Source organism: Manis pentadactyla, chromosome 7 (genome assembly GCF_030020395.1).
Source record: "Manis pentadactyla isolate mManPen7 chromosome 7, mManPen7.hap1, whole genome shotgun sequence".
In the NCBI taxonomy this organism is placed as follows: Eukaryota; Metazoa; Chordata; class Mammalia; order Pholidota; family Manidae; genus Manis; species Manis pentadactyla.
In genome coordinates, this window is record NC_080025.1 from 60,231,287 (window position 1) to 60,253,778 (window position 22,492).

The 22,492-nt window shown below is 40.9% G+C and overlaps 1 long non-coding RNA gene across 1 annotated transcript; it reads right to left on the bottom strand.

The window, feature by feature from the left end:
* Nucleotides 1–12,757: 12,757 nt before the first annotated feature.
* Nucleotides 12,758–19,681, bottom strand: LOC118916016 (uncharacterized). Its single transcript, XR_008998633.1, has 2 exons — nt 19,415–19,681; nt 12,758–13,275 (listed from the first exon to the last, which is right to left on the bottom strand). It is a non-coding gene; the product is annotated as an uncharacterized LOC118916016 (long non-coding RNA).
* Between the last annotated feature and the right edge of the window lie 2,811 nt (nt 19,682–22,492).

Consider the following 22,492-nt stretch of genomic DNA (forward strand, 5'->3'; position numbering starts at 1 on the left):
CTTTTGCTGTATCCCACAGAAGTTGGGGCTTAGTGTTGTTGTTGTCATTTGTTTCCATATATTGCTGGATCTCCATTTTGACTTGGTCATTGATCCATTGATTATTTAGGAGCGTGTTGTTAAGCCTCCATGTGTTTGTGAGCCTCTTTGCTTTCTTTGTACAGTTTATTTCTAGTTTTATGCCTTTGTGGTCTGAAAAGTTGTTTGGTAGGATTTCAATCTTTTGGAATTTTCTGAGGCTCTTTTTGTGGCCTAGTATGTGGTCTATTCTGGAGAATATTCCATGTGCAGTTGAGAAGAATGTATATTCTGTTACTTTTGGATGTAGAGTTCTATAGATGTCTATTAGGTCCATCTGCTCTACTGTGTTGTTCAGTGCTTCCGTGTCCTTACTTATTTTCTGCCTGGTGGATCTATGCTTTGGGGTGAGTGGTGTGTTGAAGTCTCCTAGAATGAATGCATTGCAGTCTATTTCCCCCTTTAGTTCTGTTAGTATTTGTTTCACATATGCTGGTGCTCCTGTGTTGGGTGCGTATATATTTAGAATGGTTATATCCTCTTGTTGAACTGAGCCCTTTATCATTATGTAGTGTCCTTCTTTATCTCTTGTTACTTTCTTTGTTTTGAAGTCTATTTTGTCTGATATTAGTACTGCAACCCCTGCTTTCTTCTCGCTGTTGTTTGCTTGAAATATGTTTTTCCATCCCTTGACTTTTAGTCTGTACATGTCTTTGGGTTTGAGGTGAGTTTCTTGTAAGCAGCATATAGATGGTCTTGCTTTTTTATCCATTCTATTACTCTGTATCTTTTGATTGGTGCATTCAGTCCATTAACATTTAGGGTGACTATTGAAAGATAAGTACTTATTGCCATTGCAGGCTTTAAATTTGTGGTTACCAAAGGTTCAAGGTTAGCCTCTTTAGTATCTTACTGCCTAACTTAGCTCACTTATTGAGCTGTTATATACACTGTCTGGAGATTCTTTTCTTCTCTCCCTTCTTATTCCTCCTCCTCCATTCTTCATATTTGGGTGTTTTGTTCTGTGCTCTTTCTAGGAGTGCTCCCATCTAGAGCAGTCCCTGTAAGATGTCCTGTAGAGGTGGTTTGTGGGAAACAAATTCCCTCAGCTTTTGTTTGTCTGGGAATTGTTTAATCCCACCATCATATTTAAATGATAGTCGTGCTGGATACAGTATCCTTGGTTCAAGGCCCTTCTGTTTCATTGCATTAAATATATCATGCCATTCTCTTCTGGCCTGTAGGGTTTCTGTTGAAAAGTCTGACGTTAGCCTGATGGGTTTTCCTTTATAGATGACCTTTTTCTCTCTAGCTGCCTTTAAAACTCTTTCTTTGTCCTTGATCTTTGCCATTTTAATTATTATGTGTCTTGGTGTTGTCCTCCTTGGATCCTTTCTGTTGGGGGTTCTGTGTATTTCCGTGGTCTGTTCGATTATTTCCTCCCCCAGTTTGGGGAAGTTTTCAGCAATTATTTCTTCCAAGATACTTTCCATCCCTTTTCCTCTCTCTTCTTCTTCTGGTACCCCTATAATACAGATATTGTTCCTTTTGGATTGGTCACACAGTTCTCTTAACATTGTTTCATTCCTGGAGATCCTTTTGTCTCTCTCTATGTCAGCTTCTATGCGTTCCTGTTCTCTGGTTTCAATTCCATCAATGACCTCTTGCATCCTATCCATTCTGCTTATAAACCTTTCCAGAGTTTGTTTCATTTCTGTAATTTCCTTTCTGGCATGTGTGATCTCCCTCTGGACTTCATCCCATATCTCTTGTGTATTTCTCGACATCTCTGTCAGCATGTTTATGATTCTTATTTTGAATTCTTTGTTAGGAAGACTGGTTAGGTCTGTCTCCTTCTCTGGTGTTGTCTCTGTGATCTTTGTCTGCCTGTAGTTTTGCCTTTTCATGGTGATAGGAATAGTTTGCAGAGCTGGGATGAGTGACGGCTGGAAGAACTTCCTTTCTTGTTGGTTTGTGGCCCTCCTCTCCTGGGAGAACAGCGACCTCTAGTGGCTTGTGCTGCGCAGCTGTGCGCAGACAGGGTTTCTGCTTCCTGCCCGGCTGCTATGGAGTTTATCTCCACTATTGCTGTAGGCGTGGCCTGGCTCGGGCAGCTACTCCATAGTGGTGGAGTCGCGTTGGAGGGGGAGCGACTGGAAGGCTATTTATCTCCGTAAGGGGCCTCCCTGCTCCCTGCAGCCCAGGGGATTAGGGTGCCCAGAGATCCCCGGATTCTCTACCTCTGGATTAAGTGTCCCGCCCTGCCCCTTTAAGACTTCCAAAAAGCACCCACCAAAAGAAAATGACCCCCCAAAGAAAAAATTTGTAAATTAAAAAAATTAATTATTTAATTAAAAATGGCCTCTCATTTTTCTTTATTCTCCGGCGCCAGCCTCAGGCATCTGCTCACCGGTCTTGCTGCCCTGTTTCCCTAGTATTGGGGTCCCTATCCCTTTAAGACTTCCAAAAAGCGCTCGCCAAAACAAAACAGAAAAAAAAAAATGGCCGCTCGCTTTTCTTATGTCCTCCAGAGCCCGGCCTCCAGTACCCGCTCACTGTTCTTGCTGCCCTGTTTCCCTAGTATCCAGGATCCCACGCACGCACTTTGTCTGCGCTCTGGCCCAGATGGCTGGGGCTGGGTGTTCAGCAGTCCTGGGCTCCCTCCCCCTCCTGCTCTGCCTGCTCTTCTCCCGCAGGGAGCTGGGGGGAGGGGCGCTTGGGTCCCGCAGGGCCGGGGCTTGTATCTTACCCCCTTTACGAGGCGCTGGGTTCTCTCAGGTGTGGATGTGGTCTGGATGTTGTCCTGTGTCCTCTGGTCTTTATTCTAGGAAGGGTTGTCTTTGTTATATTTTCATAGATATATGTGGTTTTGGGAGGAGATTTCTGCTGCTCTACTCATGTCGCCATCTTGGCTCCACCCCCCATTTGGTCATCTTTACATTGGTGTTTAGGTCCCATAACACTTCAGTGTGTTGAGCTTTATTAGGTGCATATGACTAACTTACTGACTGTGGGAGGGGGTAATGTGGTTGTGTTTCTAATGGAGAACTAGGCCCTATTACTACCATTACTGTATATAAAATTGATGTTGTTCTGTATACAACCAATACTCAGTTTATATGGGAATTGAAAGTTTCCCATGAAACCTCTCTCTTTTGGTCCTTACAGTAACCTTGTGATGGGCTGATATGATTGTGGCCATCTTACAGATAAGGAAATTGAGGCTCTGAGAAGTTAAGATCACATAGCTTATGAGAAATGAGCTGGAGATGCTGAAAAGAACTCAGGGCTCTGACCCAAATCTATGCTTTATGGGCTCCTCTATGTTAATGCTAAGGCTTTACTTTTACTGCCTTTTCATGTCTAAGAAATTTCCCAGAACAACCTTGACCTTGAATTTTATGGTCCTGAAAACATAAGTTCATTCAATATAATGAAGAAAAACTTGCTCAGGGAGATTCTCCATAAGATAGCTTTTCTGTTCTGCTTTAGAAGATTGATATAAAAATGGGAATATTCATTACTAACATAGTGCCATTTAGTGGGGCTTGGCATGCCTCGAGCAAAAATAATTTTATCATTTGAATCACTAATTTTCAATAACATATAAGTGGTTTTTATTAAGTATATTATATACTTATTCTTCCTTGAATTCTCTTAATAATCTGCATAAGAATCCTTTGAGGAAGAGATCGTTAGCCTAGTTTTATAGACAAATGCAAACCAGTGTCCCAACCAGGCAACAGTAACAAACATAGTCTTTCTGGAAGAGTCCTCAAAGTGAGCATCTGCAGCACTCTGAGCTTTGGAGAGCAAAAGAAATTGCAAGATAGCAGTCAGGACTCCTGAAGAAAGAACAGGAATAGTTCCTCTCAGTATACTGGCTAAAACCAGCAGCAAAACATCCTGATGCTGAAACGGTCAGTTTGCAGCCTGTGGCTTTGTTGTACTGTTGGAATTCTTCCTGAATTCCACCGATCAGGAAGCCCGTTAGACTCTGGCCCATCTGTGCACTTGGTTTTGACACCCTGGGTCACTGCCATTCCTTGAGGTTCCATCCCACTGAGCTGAACCTGACCTATTGCATCAGTTTCCTGCTCCCTATTAGACAGTAGAATCAGCTTAGTGCTCACTCTCTCATACTGTTTTTCCTTAATGTTGTGAACGTTATTACATCAATTACACAGTAATTCACTTGGGCAACTTAGCTTAAAAATAGCTGCTAGCATTATGATTAGCACACATAATATGGGGGGTCACAGGGAAGGCAGTATAGCACAGAGAAGACAAGGAGTTACTCTATAGCATCTTACTACGCTGATGGGCAGTGACTGCAATAAACCTTCCTAAGACTGTATATAAATGATAACTTACTAAAAAAATATTCAGGAAGTGCAGGTTTTAGGTCCTACCAGACATGGCATCATTTCATTGCTAATATGAAAAATATGTGTGTGTATGTATTTCAATAATGAGCTTTACACTATTGGTGAATGATTTCAAGACTGTATAAACACACCACCCTCTTCTGTAGCATTAAAAAAAAATAGCTGCTAGTAAACTTTCCAGTAAACTGATTTAGTCCTTCATTTACTCCTTCTCTGGGGGCCTCATCAATGCCAGGGGCCATGCTAGCCCTTGGAGACCTGTTGTTGACATGGAAGCCATTCTCATGGGGCTCATATTTTAGTCAGGGAGATGGATCAAGTGTGGTCAAATGCATAAATGTAAAACTGAGATTGTGATATGTGCTAAGAATGTGCACAGTGCTGACTGGATGGGAATTTGGTCTATTCAGGAGGTCAGGAATCCTCTGAGCCAAGGAAGGAGAAGTAGGCTTGGGGACAGTGATGCAGGCGAGGGCACAGCACAGGCTGTCAGGAGGCAGGGGCATGGAGCGTGAGGCACCACGGAAGCCAGGGCGTGCAGCCCACTCAGGCTCACCGGGACTGCTGGGCCAGGCAAGGAGCCTGCCTTCATCCTAAGAGGTGACAGGCCTGAAGTTGTGTTTTACAGGGAAACTCTGGACACTGCACATAGAAAAGGGATGGAAGCATGCCAGAGGAGATGCTGGTAGACCAGTGAGATGACCACTCAGTGGGCTGTGGAAGACTAATCCAGAGCAGAGGAAGCTAACTTTAAGCTGGGAGGCAAAGTTTGTGAGGGGTGTCACCCACCCTAGCTTGTGTAGGCCTTACTCTGCTGCCTTTATTTCCCTCTTCATACTTTCTCACTTAGTTACCGATGCTAAGTATAATAGAATGGATGCTTCAGGAATAAAAGAATGGGCAAAAGGTTAGTTATTATGCCATCTTTCTGCTTGTGAGAGAAAAGGTTAAACTTGGAGCAGAGCCACATGCTGAGAAGCAAATGTTACTGATAGTGATGTACTGTGTTTAAGCTCTCTCCTGCTCCTTGAGTCACAAGATAATATCTTCTGATGCATTTTGAAATTAGTTTCTTGACCTGTAACATGTTGAAAGTGGTCCTCTGGGTCACAGGATTGAGTAGCCTCTGTTTTCTTCTTTGGGTATCACCCACTCTGGGCAGCCTGACTGGTTTGATCAGCTCCTGCTCACCTCACTGGGCTGTTGGGAGAATTAAATAGGTTAGGTTAATACATGTTAAAGCACTTGGTATAGAACCTGGCACATAAGTGTTCAGTAAATGATGGTCACTGCTGTTGTTACTTTTGCCCCCAAATGTTGTTTCCTAAGAAACCGTATTATATGCAAAGAGTTATTAAAATGCAAGTATGACAGCAGTGCTGACCTCTTGATGCTGGAGTGGATGATGACTTACCTGCTTCTTTATATTTCATTGTATTTTTCTAAAGTAAACATGCATTTTTATCACATAAAAATATTTTTTATTGCCTTCTTATTAACTTAGATTATTGCCAACAGACAGGTACAAGAATTAGAAGAACAATTGTTTTGTAACAACAAACAATGCTTGAAATGTCCCCGGGGACGGGCTGTGTCTGAGTCCGGCTCACCTCTGGGACAATGTTGAGAAAACAGTACCAGCCATTCCTGCTTATTACTTTTTAGCTCCCAAGTATTGTCAACAACTGACAGCTGTGTTTTTTTAAGAGTTGTCAATGTCACATCACTAATCCACCATCTAAACCTGACCTGTCTTCAGTGAGCTATTAATGCTAAGAGCACCTGAACCCTCCAGCTCTTTTAATGTATGAAGATTTCAGAAGATTTTCAAGCTCCACAGCAGTGGTGACTTGCCTGTATCCCCAGAATACTTTAATCCTGATATTTGTAAGCCTCATTACCACTTACAGATTCAAAGGTCAAAGGCTACCCAGATTTTACACACCTCAGTGTGACCCATAGTTAAGGCTTTGAGATGATAGCCTTACTATCCTCACACATTCACCAATGTGAACAGGCAGGAGGAATGAACAGCGTTCAGAAATTAGACCAGGTAATCGGGTGGGGCCAGGAGTTCAGAGAACAGGTACTAGAGAAAGGTGCTGTCCAGAAGGTAGGTGAGGGAATCTGGCTCTAAGTAACTGGAATATCCCAAATAGTGGGGACAGGCCTGGTGGACCAGGATAGGTGACACTTGGAAATGCAGGCACTGGCAGCAGGAAGGCTTGTCAGTGGGTGGCAGGACCATGTTATTGGACTGGCCTCATGAGCATTACAACCTTGCTCCTCTTTGTTGGGGGAGGGCTTCGGGGTTGGGAGGTTTGACAAGAGGATCCCAAAGGGGACTTGGTACTGAACAGAGGAACAGAGCACCACGGTTCACGGGAACAGGGCAGAGATCTGGATCTCAGAGCAGAGCCAGAGGCAGAAGAACAGCAGCTGGGGTAGGTTAATGCCAAGGTCAGGGTCGGCCCAAGCGTGGTGCAGAGCTGAGCCGCTCAGTGGGGAGCCAGGGCTGGAGCCGAGCCGGGGTGGGGTGGCATCCAACCTGGGGAAAGGAAATTAGGCAGGTAGGGACTAGATAGAACCTGCTATTAATACAAATAGCAACTGTTTGCTGAGCACCTGCTACATGTCAGATGCAGCACTAAGACTGCATACAATATCACTAAGCTCGAAACATCCAGGCAAGATAGGCATTATTTCTATCGTATGAATGAAGGAATTGGGGCTCAGAGGATAACAGCCCAAGATCATAGGTTAAGAAGAAGCAAGCTGAGGTCTGCATGGCTCCAAACCAGCAACCTTTGTGCGCCATATATATCTTTACTATAGAGAGCAAAATTGGCTCCATATTTTTGCTCTTAGGAGCAACATCAAACAAAACATACCATCTTAGCCATGTTTAGGCCACATGAAAGAATATTTGACAAAGACCAACTCAGAAATTAAAATTCCCTCAGTAGGCTGGGGTGATGGGCCTAATGTCATACATTAAGATTTCATAGGTACAAACTTAAAAGCTTTCCATTTATGTTCAAAGAATCAACTGTACCAATATGAGATTAGTGGAAGATATGACTACACAGCACCTTAAAGCAATCTTCTGGCATACTAAAAGTTTAGTTTATATTAAGGGGATGACCTTAAAAACAAGTAATTCCATCTCATGCCACTTTTATAAAACGACAGTGTTCTGTCCAGAAGAAGAGGTCTCCCTCTCCATTCTGCACACCCAGCTGCACCTGGAATATGGGGCTCAGCTCCAGGTACACACTTCATGATCCATTTCACAGGTGCCTCCAAGCCAAGTCTACCACCACTGAAATTCAGGTGGGTGCAGGGTGTCTGGCTGGTTGATGGGTAAATGAGCATCTTGGAGGGAACAGAACCAGGAAGAAGAGTCAGGCAGCTGACCTTGGTTACAAAGCCTTAGGTGTTGAAGGAAGCAGTGGTCTGGGCACAAGTTTTGTTTGTTATTTGAGTTTATCTCCAAATTCAGGTAATCCCTCCTCTTCAAATTCATATGTGATTCCTGTGGAGAGAGGAGGGGATTAGAGCAATTAAACAGCAATGTCACCAAAACGCGCCAAAGCCTTTGGGGCCTTTGGGGCCTAAGAAACCCATCCCTGCTGCTTGTGGAAGTTAATGACCCATACGGGCATAGGAGCAGGCTTCCTGCTTTGCCACAGAACTCCGACCTTTCCTGCCTTCTGATGCACCACTAAGGGTCTCCAGGGTGACCCGTGTCAGCCCAGGTGGCAGAGGGAGCCGCAGTAGGAAGGGCTCCCCATCAGACAACAAGCACACGTGAGATGCCCCGTGGGGATGCTGAGAAACACCGCAATACTTCCCAAGGGAGCTTGAGCTGTGAGCCGTGTGTGACACACCTTGAAATGCGAAAATGGGAAACACTCTCAGTGAGTAATAATTCAAAGATATTTTAGTTTAATAAAGAGAAGACATGTTGGGATATGAGAGATGTCTTTCATTGTTTGGGAGTGATTGGACAACGGCCAGAAAGAGGAACATTATTTGTGAAGTACCTACTTTTCATTCATCTCTTCAAAACTATGACAAATGCTTCTCATTTCTTATGTCATTTGATATCTCAGCTGTCATTCCTCTCTTTTTTTTTGGATATTAAAAAAATTTTTTTTTAATTGAAGTATCATTGATATGTAATCTTATATTGGTTTCAAATATAAAACACAGTATTTGTTTTTCTCTACCTGGCTTATTTCACTGAGCATAATACCCTCTAGCTCCGTCCTTGCTGTTGTAAATGGTAGGACTTGTCTCTTTCTTATGGGTGAATAGTATTCCATTGTGTATATGTACCACATCTTCTTTATCCATTCATCTACTGATGGACACTTAGGTTGTCTCCATATCTTGGCTATTGTAAATAGTGCTGCAATAAACATAGGGGTGCATCTGTCTTTTTGAACCTGAGAAGTTGTTTTCTTTGGGTAAATTCCTAGGAGTGGAGTTCCCAGGTCATGGAGTTCCCAGGTCAAGTGGTATTTCTATTTTTAGTTTTTTGAGGAACCTCCATATTGCTTTCCATAATGGTTGAACTAGTTTACATTCCCACCAGCAGTATAGGAGGGCTCCCCTTTCTCCACATCCTTGCCAGCATTTGTTGTCTGTGTTTTGAATGTTGGCCATAAGGTGATATCTTATTGTGGTTTTAATTCATTTCCCTGATAATTAGTGATGTGGAGCATCTTTTCATGTGCCTGTTGGCCATCTGAATTTCTTCTTTGGAGAAGTGTCTGTTCATATCTTCTGTCCATTTTTTAATAGGTTTGCTTTTTGGGTGTTGAGGCATGTGAGTTCTTTGTATATTTTGGAGGTTAACCCATCATATATCACTTACAAATATATTCTCCCATACTGTAGGATGCCTTTTTGTTCTGCTGATGGTGTCCTTTGCTGTACAAAAGCTTTTTAGCATGATGTAGTCCCATTTGTTCATTTTTTATTTTGCTTCCCTTGCCGGAGGAGATGTGTTCAGGAAAAAGTTGCTCATGTTTATATTCAAGAGATTTTTGCCTCTGTTTTCTTCTAAGAATTTTATGGTTTCATGAATTACATTCAGGTCTGTGTTCCATTTTGAGTTTACTTTTGTGTATGGGGTTAGACAATAGTCCAGTTTCATTCTCTTGCATGTAGCTGTCCAGTTTTGCCAACACCAGTTGATGAAGAGGCTGTCATTTCCCCATTTTTTTATCCATGGCTCCTTTATCATATATTAATTGTCCATATATGCTTGGGTTTATATCAGGGCTCTCTAGTCTGTTCCATTGGTCTATGGATCCGTTCTTGTGCCAGTACCAAATTGTCTTGATTACTGTGGCTTTGTAGTAGAGCTTGAAGTTGGGGAGTGTAATCCCCCCTGCTTTATTCTTCCTTCTCATGATTGATTTGACTATTTGGGGTCTTTTGTGGTTCCATATGAATTTTAGAACTATTTGCTCTAGTTCCTTGAAGAATGCTGTTGGTATTTTGATAGGGGTTGCGTTGAATCTGTAGATTGCTTTAGGCAGGATGGCCATTTTGACAATATTAATTCTTCCTAGCCATGAGCGTGGGATGTGTTTCCATTTATTGGTATCTTCTTCAATATCTCTCATGAGTGTCTTGTAGTTTTCAGAGTATAGGTCTTTCACTTCCTTGGTTAGGTTTATTCCTAGGTATTTTATTCTCCTCTCCTTTTTACAAATGAGAAACCTGAGGTTTGGAGAATTTAAAGAATGTGCCCAAAGTGATATAGCCAATAGGTGGCTGACCAGGGGATTGTGCCATAAATTCTGGGGATTATGCTGGTGAATGTTTAACTACCAGCACTCTGGGGGAAAAGGAGCACCCTTTGGTAGTGTTTTCTGATTTCTATTGTGTAAATACTCTCATCAGGGTGGATTTCAAGCTACGAACATAACACCAATAAACACAGGATTGGGAAGAGATGCACAGAAACAGCTCTTCTAAGCCATATCAGTCAACCCAGCATAACACATTATTTATTCCCAAGTTCATACTCTTTCTATCCATTTGCTTCCTCCCATGATGAGACTTAGTCTCCAGGGAACAGAGGATGCAGTAGTTAAATGACTGGAAATTCAAAAACCAGGTTCTCTTGAAGTAGCTGGCTTCCAGCCCTAGCTAAGAGACTGAAAAGGTGCAGGGTTCTAAGAGAGGGAGATTCATACCTCATTTGAGGGTTGTCGGGGTTTCCAAGCCTTGCTGCACATCAGAATCACCTGGAAAACCTGTAAACTTACAGATTATGGACAACATCACATAGAGGTGTAAAGTGCGAACTTTGCAGCCTGTGTTCAAACCTGTCTCGGCCGCTGGCTGCCTGGATGATCTTGGGAATATAAGTGAAATAAGCATTAAGTTGTCTCATTACCAAGAAATCTCCTGGGTGAGCCCATCTGTCCATATTTTAAGCAAAATTTTCCAGTGATTTTTATGTGATCATTTGGGCTTATTCCCATAGGCATCTGGGAAACCGTTCTATATTTTTGCCATTATAAACCACTCTACAAAACTCTATAATTCTTGCTCTTTGGGAGCTGAATAGCTTATAGGAATCAAGATGCAACCTAATGTCCTTGAAAAGCCGGGACATTCTGTAAACCCTCAGCTCGCTAGGGTGCTTTGGAAATCCTATCACAAGTCCTTATCCTGCCATAGAAGACCTAGGTTGCAGGATATTATACATATCTGGCTTTTAAAAGTAGATCCTAATCAACAATAAAAGTTTCATCTTAATGATGGCACAGAACATGATAGAGGTTATAGGTTTAATCTGAATTTCTACAAAGCATCATAATTTCCCCTAAAGTCACCCTCAATGTACGTTTGCACATATATGATAAACCTACATTTCGTTTTGGCCTGCATGCATGTGGAGAGTCCTTAGGGCTCTAGCTTTGCTCTAACTTCCAGAGTGAAACAGAATAGTTTGTCTTAGAGGAGGGTTAGCCATCAGCCCTTACTGCTAGGGAAATGGAGCACAGGTGGCATGTAAATCCACCCACTTAGACAGGGACTATGTTACCTGACCCCGGTGCCTTGCTTTTCCACAATGGAAACTAGAAACTTCTACAAGTGATTACATTTTTTCATTTTCCCATGCAGACTTTTGTTCATTGCTGGATGCCATTCAGCACTGTGAAAAGCAAGTAAGAGGATAGTCTAATTATTGGATCTCTCCATCCCCCAGACACGAGCCTGAGCCTTACTTTCATATCGTACTCACTTTGTGCCCTCAGAAAAGTTAATTACCTTCTCTAAATCTCAGCTTTATCCTCTGTAAAAAGCATATTATAATACCTACTGCTTGAGTTTGGTATGAGGACAATGAGATTTGTAAAGCACTTAGTATCCGCACATGGAAAATGTAAATAAGTGGTACCTTGAAAAAAAAAGAACTGCATTGCAAATACAAAAATCTAAATCAACATCAGTGTATAGTATAAAACAGAGAAGGTACACATCATAAAGAGGGATGCATGGTCGAAAATACATTGTGAATTAAGTCTACATATTATGAGAGGTGTGATTTCATAGGTTTTCTAGGCATGTGGAAATGATATCCTCATTTCCACTTAAGGGAGAATTTCTGAGTAGGTTTGTCCTTTGTACTTTGTCCTTTGTACTTTGTATCAAGAAAATGAAAGACAGATCTGGAGCACTCAAAGGGTGGGGAGAGGGTGTTTTTTAATGCCTCAGAGGGAAAACTGTGGACACTTTTGAGTTGTTACTCAGAATGCTCTGTAAGGACAGAGTTGTTAACTGGGAATCATAAAATTGTACAGTTGTAGCTTCTGCCTAGAGGCATGCAAGGATGCACAGCTGACAAATCATGTGTGGCTGTCTGCCATCTGCCCCAGTTAAGAGCTTCTAATCAGCAGATTGCTGTGTGAGGTAGTTCATACTGTTAACTCCACTTAGAAGATGACTTTGAAGCAAGGTCAAGAGAGATGCTAAATTGCATGTACAATGAGTATCTGAGGATAGCCTTGAATTAAATTATCACATAAATCAACCTCCTTCTTTTCTCTAGGGCTCTGGATGTCTTGGTGAAACATAAATTTCCTTTCCTCCTGTACTTCATCTCCATCCTTCCTTCCCCACTTCCCATCCAGCCCCAATCAGGCTCTCCAGAATTCAGGGAATAACCATTCGTCTATTTATTTAGTTTATAGACATAATGTGAGTGTCTGCTGTGTACCAAGCTCAGAAGTAGGTGTTAGAAGTATAAATATGGATCCGAGTATCTGCATATGACTAATGCACATTCTGTTTTGAGGGAAAAAATGGAAATAATCACACTGTGATTTGGTAACTGTTTTAATGGTTCTCTAAAAGCACCAAGGCAGAAATAACCATTCTGCTTTGGGAAGGGGAGAGAGCTTCTCAAGATGGCGATTCTTGATTTGAGTGTTGAGGGAGTGCTCAGGGGTCAAAGGCAGGGACAAAATTCCAGGCAGAAGCAGCATTGCATGCACCAGCTCAGATACGGGTGTGGTTAACATGTAGACCACATGGTGGACAGAGGGAACCTGGAATGGCAGCCTGGAGAGGGATCATGATGGCAGGAAGGTGAAAATGAAGCTCAGAGGTAGAACTGGTTTTGTTCTAGCTCTGAATTTTACAATTAGAAGGGTCTTGGTGATCCTGTAGTTTAACCTCCTAAAGGCTCAAGGCAGTTAATAGCTTATTCACAGCTGGAACAGAAGCAATCTTTTAACACTTGGTCTTCTCCTTTTCTGAAGCCTCAGCCATGACTTCCAGCACCAGTCGGGATGATTGGTCTTATAAAGCCCAGAAACTAGGTCTGTTAGAGCTCAACCTAGAAATTATAGTATGGTGTTAGATCTCTGTGCTAACTTGACAAATATTTTATATATATTGCTGTAAGACTCCAAAGACTACTTAAGGAAGAGTGTATTAGTTTTCCATTGCTGTTATAACAAATCGCCATAAACTTGGTGGTTTATATAAATTAATTTTCCTACAGTTCTGGAGGCCAAAAGCTGGAGTCAGTTTCACTGGGCTAAAGTCAAGGTGTTGGCAGGCCTGGTTCTTTCTAGAAGCTGCTCACATTCCTTGGCTGTGGCTACATCACTCCAATCTCTGCTGCTGTTGTTACATTGTCTTCTTAACTCTTTGACCTTCTTGCTTCCCTCTTATAAGGACACCTGTGATTACATTTAGGCCCCACTTGATTAATTCAGGCTCATCTCATTTTATGACCTTTAATTTAATCACATGTGTAAAGTCTGTTTCACCATATGAGGTGACATTCACAGATTCTGTAATTAGGATTAGGAGGTGGATATTTTAAGGGGGAAAGGAAGGATTCTTCAGCTTATCCCAGAGAGCAGTGTTCTTTATTCCTGAATAGGAAGCATGTGGACAACACGTTGCTGTTTGTGGCTGTGGACTTGGGACTGAGGGGTAAATGGGAAGGGCTGGGACAAGTAACCCTCATTAGTTAGTCGATGGAGAATTAGGTACTTGAGGGGTTTGGTCTGATCCTTGAGGGGCAGAAGGCCATTGTCTTTTCCCCCTCTGTCCATAGTAAGTGCCATCCAAACTGAATTAACATTGTATTAGAAATGTGTTTGACAATTTTGAAAGGGTAGAGGATTCCTTTTGACGCTTTTGTTCACTGAATCACTGACAGCAGAGCCATGTGACTGGCTGACTGCTGGAAGTGAACTTTTTTGATGTACAGATGCAGGAGGTTCACAGTTTCTGATTCTGAATTGGCTGCCTGTGCAATTCAGGACATGCTGATGATGCAGAGCAGTACTACCCTCAGCCCCATGTAAGAGGGGCCCCTGTTCCAGGGCCTGAAACAAGAGCCTGCTCTGGCCTCCTTTGCAGCAGCTTTCCCTAGTGTGCCACAGGGACATGTCTACTTGGAACCCAGTCTTCCCTCTAGCCACCTCCAGATGCCCAGGAATTTGGAGTCTGGCCAGAATGGTCCCAAGCCTGCTTCCAGGGCCTGTACCAACCTCTTCCCCTTGTCCACCTTCCTGAGGTCAGGAGGCCGAGTGCATCCAGGGGTGGCTGAGTGGTGGCTCTTTGCTGCGTGGAACTTGGACATGGGAACTAGCACATGGGTCAACTCCAGGCTGTCAGAACATAGAGCAAGCTTGAACAGCAGCCAGCTCTCCTGCTTGACCTGCAGGGTCTGGTGGAGAATGCTGAGGAGGCTGAGAACTTGAAGGACTGAGCTTCCTCAGTCTTATGAAAGTATACTTTATCAAGGTAGGAGGATTGAATACCAGCTACTTAAGAATTTGTCAGCCTGTCAAAAACTCTTAAAAAGTAGACATGTAGATGTGTGCCTAGGTAATATCCCTGTGTTAATTAGGGCTCTGTGTATGTTAGTGGCAGGTCTGGCCTGACCTATACTCACTGCTGTGAACAACAGTGCATAAGTGAGAGGTATGCTCCCTGGCACAGAGCAGCCCAAGCAAAGCATCGTAACGGGGAGGAATCAAGTCAAGTTTCTTTGGGCAGTAAACTGAATATAAAAAGTTCAGTTAATCCCACAAATCATTAGGTCACTGATCTTTTAGGCACTCAAACCTTTAAATAAGATAGGTAATAAGGGCTAAATGTTAGCTGGAGTGAAGGGGGTAAATAAGATTTAATGCCTTTAACATGAATAGTTTTTGATGTTTGGGGTTTTGGAAAATGTCTGATCCTTTATTCTAAATACCAGTCTTTTATTGTAACCATGCAGTTTAGCTGCATGGGAACTAATGAGAATGTTAGCAAAAAGAACCCCTAAGAACAAAAGAATGAGTGATTTTTTTTGCCCCCGTAATCAGTGTGGCCCCACAAAGACTTCATTCCAATCAGATCTGAATCCCTGAGGTGTGGGAGGGAGCCTTTCATTGGAGAAAACCACAGTGGGTTTTCTCAATTCTCCTGGTTAATTTATCAATGGAATTTATTCTGACAATGTAAGTAGTGTAAGGATTAAAAACTGAAGTCTATATTCAATGCTAGCTATGTTTTAAAAGTGAAATGAAGAATAAACACTCAAAAAAAAAACCATCTGAAGTCTACTAATTCTTCTTAATCACAAAATACATATGGGTTACTTTAGTTTCTTTCACTTTTTTTTTAAATACACCTGAAGTTTTATGGTTAAGAGCAGCATACTAACTTGTACTATCTCCGTGCTCTTGGAGACAGAATTTTGCAGGTGGAACAGATAGTAATAATGGCTGACTAATGCCACCTCCTCTCTTAAGGCTCTCCCCTGTATTTTTCCAGCTATTAATCCACATACAAAACACAATTGCTCAGCTTTTATTCAACAGGAGGTACTAGCCATAGCAATCAGACAACACAAAGAGATAAAAGGCATCCTAACTGGTAAGAAAGAAGCTAAGCTCTCACTATTTGCAGATGACATGATATTATACATAGAAAACCCTAAAGAATCCACCAAAAAACTACTAGAATTAATAACTGGCTTCTACAAAGTTTCAGGATATAAAATTAATACACAGAAATCTGCTGCATTCCTATATTCTAATGATGAACCAGCAGAAAGAGAAACCAGGAAAACAACTCCACTTATAATTGCAGCAAAAAGAATAAAATACCTGGGAATAAACCTAACCAAGGAGGTGAAAGACTCTGAAAACTACAAGACACTCATGAGAGAAATTAAAGAACATACCAATAAGTGGAAATCTATCCCATGCTCATGGATAGGAAGAATTAATATTGTCAAAATAGCCATCCTGCCCAAAGCAATTTACAGATTCAATGCAATCCCTATCAAAATACTAACAGCACTATTCAATGAACTAGAACAAATAGTTCTAAAATTCATTTGAAACCACAAGAGACCTCGAATAGCCAAAGCAATCCTGAGAAAGAACAAAGCTGGGGAGACTATACTCCCTGACTTCAAGTTCTACTACAAAGCTACAGTAATCAAAACAATTTGGTAATGGCATAAGAACAGACCCATAAATCAATGGAACAGAATAGAGAGCCCAGATATAGACGTGTGCATATATGATCAATTAATATATGATAAAGGAGCCATGAATATACAACCGGGAAATGACAGCCTCTTCAACAACTGGTGCTGGCAAAACTGGACAGCTAATTGCAAGAGAATGAAATTAGATTACTGTCTACCTCCATACACAAAAGTAAACTGGAAATGGATCAAAGACCAGAATTTAAGTCATGAAACCATAAAACTCTTAGAGGAAAACATAGGCAAAAATCTCTTGAATATAAACATGAGCAACTTTTTCCTGAATGCGTACCTTGGGAAAGGTAAACAAAATAAAAAATGAACAAATGGGACTATATCAAGCTAAAAATCTTCAGTACAGCAAAGAACACCATCAACAGAACAAAAAGGCATCCTACAGTATGGGAGAATATGTTTGTAAATGACAAATCCGACAAGGGGTTAACATCCAAAATATATAAAGAACCACACGCCTCAACAACCAAAAAACAAATAAGCCGATCAAAAAATGGGTGGAGGATCTGGAAAGACACTTCTCTAAGAAGATATACAAATGGCCAACAAGCACATGAAAAGATGCTCCACATCACTAATCATCAGGGAAATGTAAATTAAAACCACAATGAGATATCACCTTATACCAGTTAGAATGGTCGCTATGTAAAAGACAAGAAACAACAAATGCTGGCAAGGATGCAGAGAAAGGGGAACCCTCCTACATTGCTGGTGGAAATGTCAATTGGTGTAACCACTGTGCAAAGCAGTATGGAGTTTCCTCAAAAAACTAAAAATAGAAATACCATTTGACCTGGGAATTCCACTCCTAGGAATTTACCCAAAGAAAGCAAAATCCCTGATGGAGAAAGCTATCTGCACCCCTATGTTCATATCTGCACTGTTTGCAATAGCCAAGATAGGGAAGCAGCCTAAGTGTCCATCAATAGATGAATGGATAAAGAAGATGTGGTACATATACACAGTACAATATTATTCAGCCATAAAAAGAAAAGAAATCCTGCTATTTGCAACAACCTGGGTGGATACAGAGGATTTTATGGTCAGTGAAATAAGCCAGGCAGAGAAAGATAAATACCATATGATTTCACTTATTTGTGGAATATAAAAACAAAGCAAAACAGAAGGAACAAAATAGCATTAGATTCACAGACACTGAGAAGTGACTAGTGGTTACCAAGAGGGAGGGGCTGCATGTGGGCAGGGGGAAGGGGATTGTTGAACCACTGTGATGTTCATCTGAAAATTAAAAAAAAAGAAAAGAAAACACAATTGCTCAGAAGCTAGAATTCCTCTTTCTAAAACCATCAAACATTCAGCGTTATATACTGAGTTTATTTGGAGATTACATTTTTACATTTTGACCAAAAAATAAAATGGACAATTATCAGAGAAATATTACTTTTCACAAAACTGAAAATACCATGCCTGGCTAGTGTCTGTTTTCTAGTCTGATAAATACTAGATGAAATTCAAAGTATGCTCACAACTGTAGTCTGTAAAATTACTCTTAAGCAAAGGGGTTTAATTTTTAGTTATTCCCTTGGATCAGCTGCCTCCTTCAGTTACTAACACTGCCCTCTAATTTGGAGATCTATAGTGGTTTCCAATTTTTTTTGTGGATGCCATACAAATATCCCATATTTATTTATAAATTTTATAATGTGCTACTATACTGATATATATATATTCATTATGAAGCTCAAATTCAGAAGGTAAATGTTGAGGTCTAAAAACAAATTCTTTTTTCTTGCATACCTGCTGAGATGGGGTACCTATTTTGTTAGCCCTTGCTATAAGGTAACATCTGACTCAAAAAATTTCCCTTGGCTATGAACTCTGCTTTTAAAAAGAAGAGAAGATCTGTATAACTTTTTCTCAAATATAGAACACACTTCTTGTCCTTGAGTCCTTGACTCTATCTTTTCTGGCCCATCTCAAATACTAAAAGTCTAGGGCATAAAGTAGCCTAACCCAGAGGTCAGCAAACTTTTTTGGTAAAGGGTCAGAGAGTAAATATTTCAGGCTTTGTGGGTTGTATGTCTGTCGCAACTACTCAGCTCTGCCCTTGTAGTGCAAAGCTGTGTGACAATGTGTAAATGAATGTGGCTGGCTGTGTGTCAAAAGTTTATGGACATTGAAATTTGAATTTTACATAATTCTCATGTGTCAAAAATATTCTCCCCTCTTCCCACAACCATGTTAAACGGTAAAAGCCATTCTTAGCTCTCAGGCCATACAAAAACAGCTGGCATCCTAAAACTATAAAACTATTAGAAAGAAACAGAGAGAAACTTCACGACATTGAACTTGACAGTGATTACTTGGTTATGGCAACGAAAGCAAGAATATTCAAGTAGAATTATATCAAACTTAAAACTTCTGGGCCTGAAGGACACAACGGAGTGAAAGGGAATAAAAGAAAATTATGCAAATCATATATCTGATAAGAGGTTAATAATCCAGGTTATATAAAGAATCCTACAACTCAACACAAAAAAATCAAATAACCCAATTTAAAGGACTTGAGTAGAAGTTTCTCCAAAGATGATTTACAAATGGTCAACAAGTATAGGAAAATATATTCAACATCGCTAATTACCAGAGAAATGCAAATCAAACCACAGTGAAATATCACCTCCCATCCATTTTGATAGCTACTATCAAAAAAAACACAAAAAACACAAAACAAAATTAGTTTTGACAGTGTTGTCTGGCAACTGTGTGGGGAGGTCTCTCCCTGAGCACTAGATGAAACCTCAACCCGGACAGGGGAGGATTCTTGACTCTGATTAAGAATTCTCAAAAAAAAAAAAAAAAAAAAAAAGAATTCTCAAACAGGACAAACAAGTGTAGGTAAGGAAGGAAGGAATTAAAGCAAGAGTAGTAGTGAATGGCCGTAGCTGTGCAAGCAGTACAGTGCAAGGAAGAGCAGAGAGAGGAAAGAACTCACTGAACTCCTGCTTGGCATAGGGCAGATCCCTTGCCAACTCCTGAAGCCAGGGTCACCTGGCATCCAGTGTCCCCTTGAATCTGCATGGCGTGGGAACTAAGCCGCTACCACCCCAAGACTTGGGGAGCCACGGAGCACCAGAAGGAGTGAGTCTATGTTCTAAGAACTTCCTCTTCCCTACTGGTCTGAAATAAAACAAGGAGAGAGAAATAGATTGTGTTAAGACTAGAAATCTAAATGAAATAGCAAAGTGACAAAGACATTTACCACTAGGGGTGGAGGTTGGTGAGTTCTTATCTTTATCATGGGAAAGAGTTCAGAGACAGGTGCAATCAGCTTATGCAACAAGAAAGTTCATTTGATATAAGACAGGACACACTCACATGGGAGTGCGGGTGACCTCAGAGGGGAGGGGCACTAAGGGTTGAGGGTTTGGGGTTTTATAGGGCCTTTTGGGTAGGGGTCAGCATAAGGCATGATGTATACAGGTGATTCATAATTCCTTTGAAGTTTTGTCTTAATAATAGGGTTATTTTAGGTGACTGCTGATCCGGGATCTTGGCATTCTTTATTCACAAGCGTTCATGTACACTTTCAAGGTCTATCTCCTGTCCTGGTTACAAAGTTACTTAATTGATTAAGGGGCTGGAAGAAGAGGAAGAACAGCATATAGTTAAGTTAAAGAATAAGCTGGGCCTTTTTGCAGGCTAAGTAGATTTTACAATGGCATGACCCTTGTTCCATTTCTCTGCCCTATCTCAACAGGATGTACAGAGATTAGAACCCTTGTGTACTGTTGGTGGGATTGTAAAATGATGCAGCCAGTATGGAAAAATAGTATGGAGGTTCCGCAAAAATTAAGAATAGAACTACCATATGATCAAGCAATCTCTCTTCTGGGTATATATGCAAAAGAATTGAAAGCAGGATCTCAAAGAGATATTTGCACAGCCATGTTCATAGCAACACTACTCAGAGTAGCAGAGGTGTAAGCAACCCAAATGTCCATTGATGGATGAATGGATAAAAAAATCTGAATACATGTAATAGAATATCATCCAGCCTTAAAGGAAATCCGGGCATATGCTACTGCTACAACAGGAATGAACTTTGAGACATTATTCTAAGTGAAATAAGCCAGTTACAAAAAGATAGATACTGGATGATTACATTTATATAAGGCATTTAAATAATCAAATCCACATATCAAAGTACAATGGTGTTTACCAGGGCCTGGGGGCAGGGAAAAAAGGGGAGTGCTGTTTAATGGGTATAGAGTTTCAGATTTGCAAGATGAAAAAGTTGGTTTCCCAGCAATATGAATATACTTAACACTCCTGAACTGTATACTTAATGTAAAATGGTTAAGATGGTAAATTTTATGGTGTCTACCTCAACACAAACAAGAGAAAAATATCACTATAGTATGGATTTTGAGGACTTTACATTCTGAAAAACAGATTTAATCAACAAAGCAAAATTAGGTGGCAGGTCAGATTTGGCCCCAGGTTAAATTTTGCTGACGCTTGGCCGAACAATCCAACTCTCTCCTTTAATCAGCCCTCAGTCTTCCTAATCTTCCCCCCCACCCCCTTGCAAACCTGTATAGAAACACTGAATGTTACAACTGCAAGTGGCCAGACTTAGTCATTTTTGAGAGTAGGAGTGAGAAGGTGGGACAGGCATTTTCAAAGGTCAAAGAGGAGTTAACATCAGAGCACTGATTAGATACAGTTGCCCAAGTTATCCATACATTCTTAATAATCAGGAAAACAGTCAGTCTGATTTTACTGGTGAACACAGTAGTCATTGAATTCCACAGGTGGCACTGTAAGTATGCACTAAATTAAAGTCCTGTAGTAACTAGTCAAGTTGTTCTCTAGTGCTTTGTGCCTTTAAGCCTAGAGCTAGAAGAAGTAGGGGCAGAACTGATTACAGAATTCACAGTAAAAATCAGAGCTATTATGCTAAAACTGTTTTGAATGTGGTTTCCCAGAGGTAATTTAAGTAGCATATAACATTTTGTTGAGTGGTAAAATCATCTTTAGTACAAGTCTCCAGAAATGTTACGTTGACTATCAGCTTCTTTTAGGGAACAGTATGTGTTTGCCCCTCTTCTTTACAGAATTAATTAGCATTTAAAAATTAATATTAAAAACAAAATTTTACTGAGTGAATGTTAAAGATCTTACTGACTTTATTCAATGACAAATGAATTGGGGTTGTATCCCATCTAACAGACAGAAAGGAGCCCCAAGGAGCTGTAGGAAATGAAGGCACTCTTAGGCTGAAGGGGGCAGGACGAGGAAGTCACGTGAGCAAAAAAAGGCTGGGTTGCAGCAAAGACCTATCAAGCAGATCGCTTCACTAGTGCTGGTTGACTGGTTTAAGATCCCATTTCTGGTAGAAGCTGAAACTGTAATTAAATCTCAGGGCTTAGCTTCAGTAACTCCATTTTGGGTCTTGTCTTTTAACAGCTATCATTATGTGCTGAGTGCCTGACTTCTTAGGGGTGGCAAAAGGGAAGGAGAAATAAAGCCCAGTTTAGCAGGTCAGGATCTAAAATTAAACCATGAGTGAAATGCAGAGGGTGCAAGGGTCATTTTGCCCTGTATTATGAAACAGGGCAAGCTAAAGGTTTTGCCTGGATGACACAAATTGTTTAACAGCTTTTCTTCATTGTCTAGAAAAAAATCCAACCATTAAGCTTTAGAAGTTGAGTTGAGCAGGGATTATAATATAGTCCATAAAGTTTATGTAGTATTCCAGAATTAAGCATAAATATTACTATTTAATTAATACAGCTCCAGTTATAGTCTCAACATTGTGTCAAGGCTATTCATTCCTCCTGAACCTGGTCTGCAGAGATGTGCTTACCTAAGGCACCTGCTCTCAATGAAAAACCCTGTGAACACTTGTCTCTTCATAATTATCAGTATGTGTAGAGTTATCAAGGTAACATTTCAAATTGCTTCTTAAACATAATAAGCAAAGCAACACATGAGCTAGATATGTTACGGAAAATACTAGAAAACTTGGACTGGGTCACTGACAGAAGAACCAAGCGGCACTCGGAGG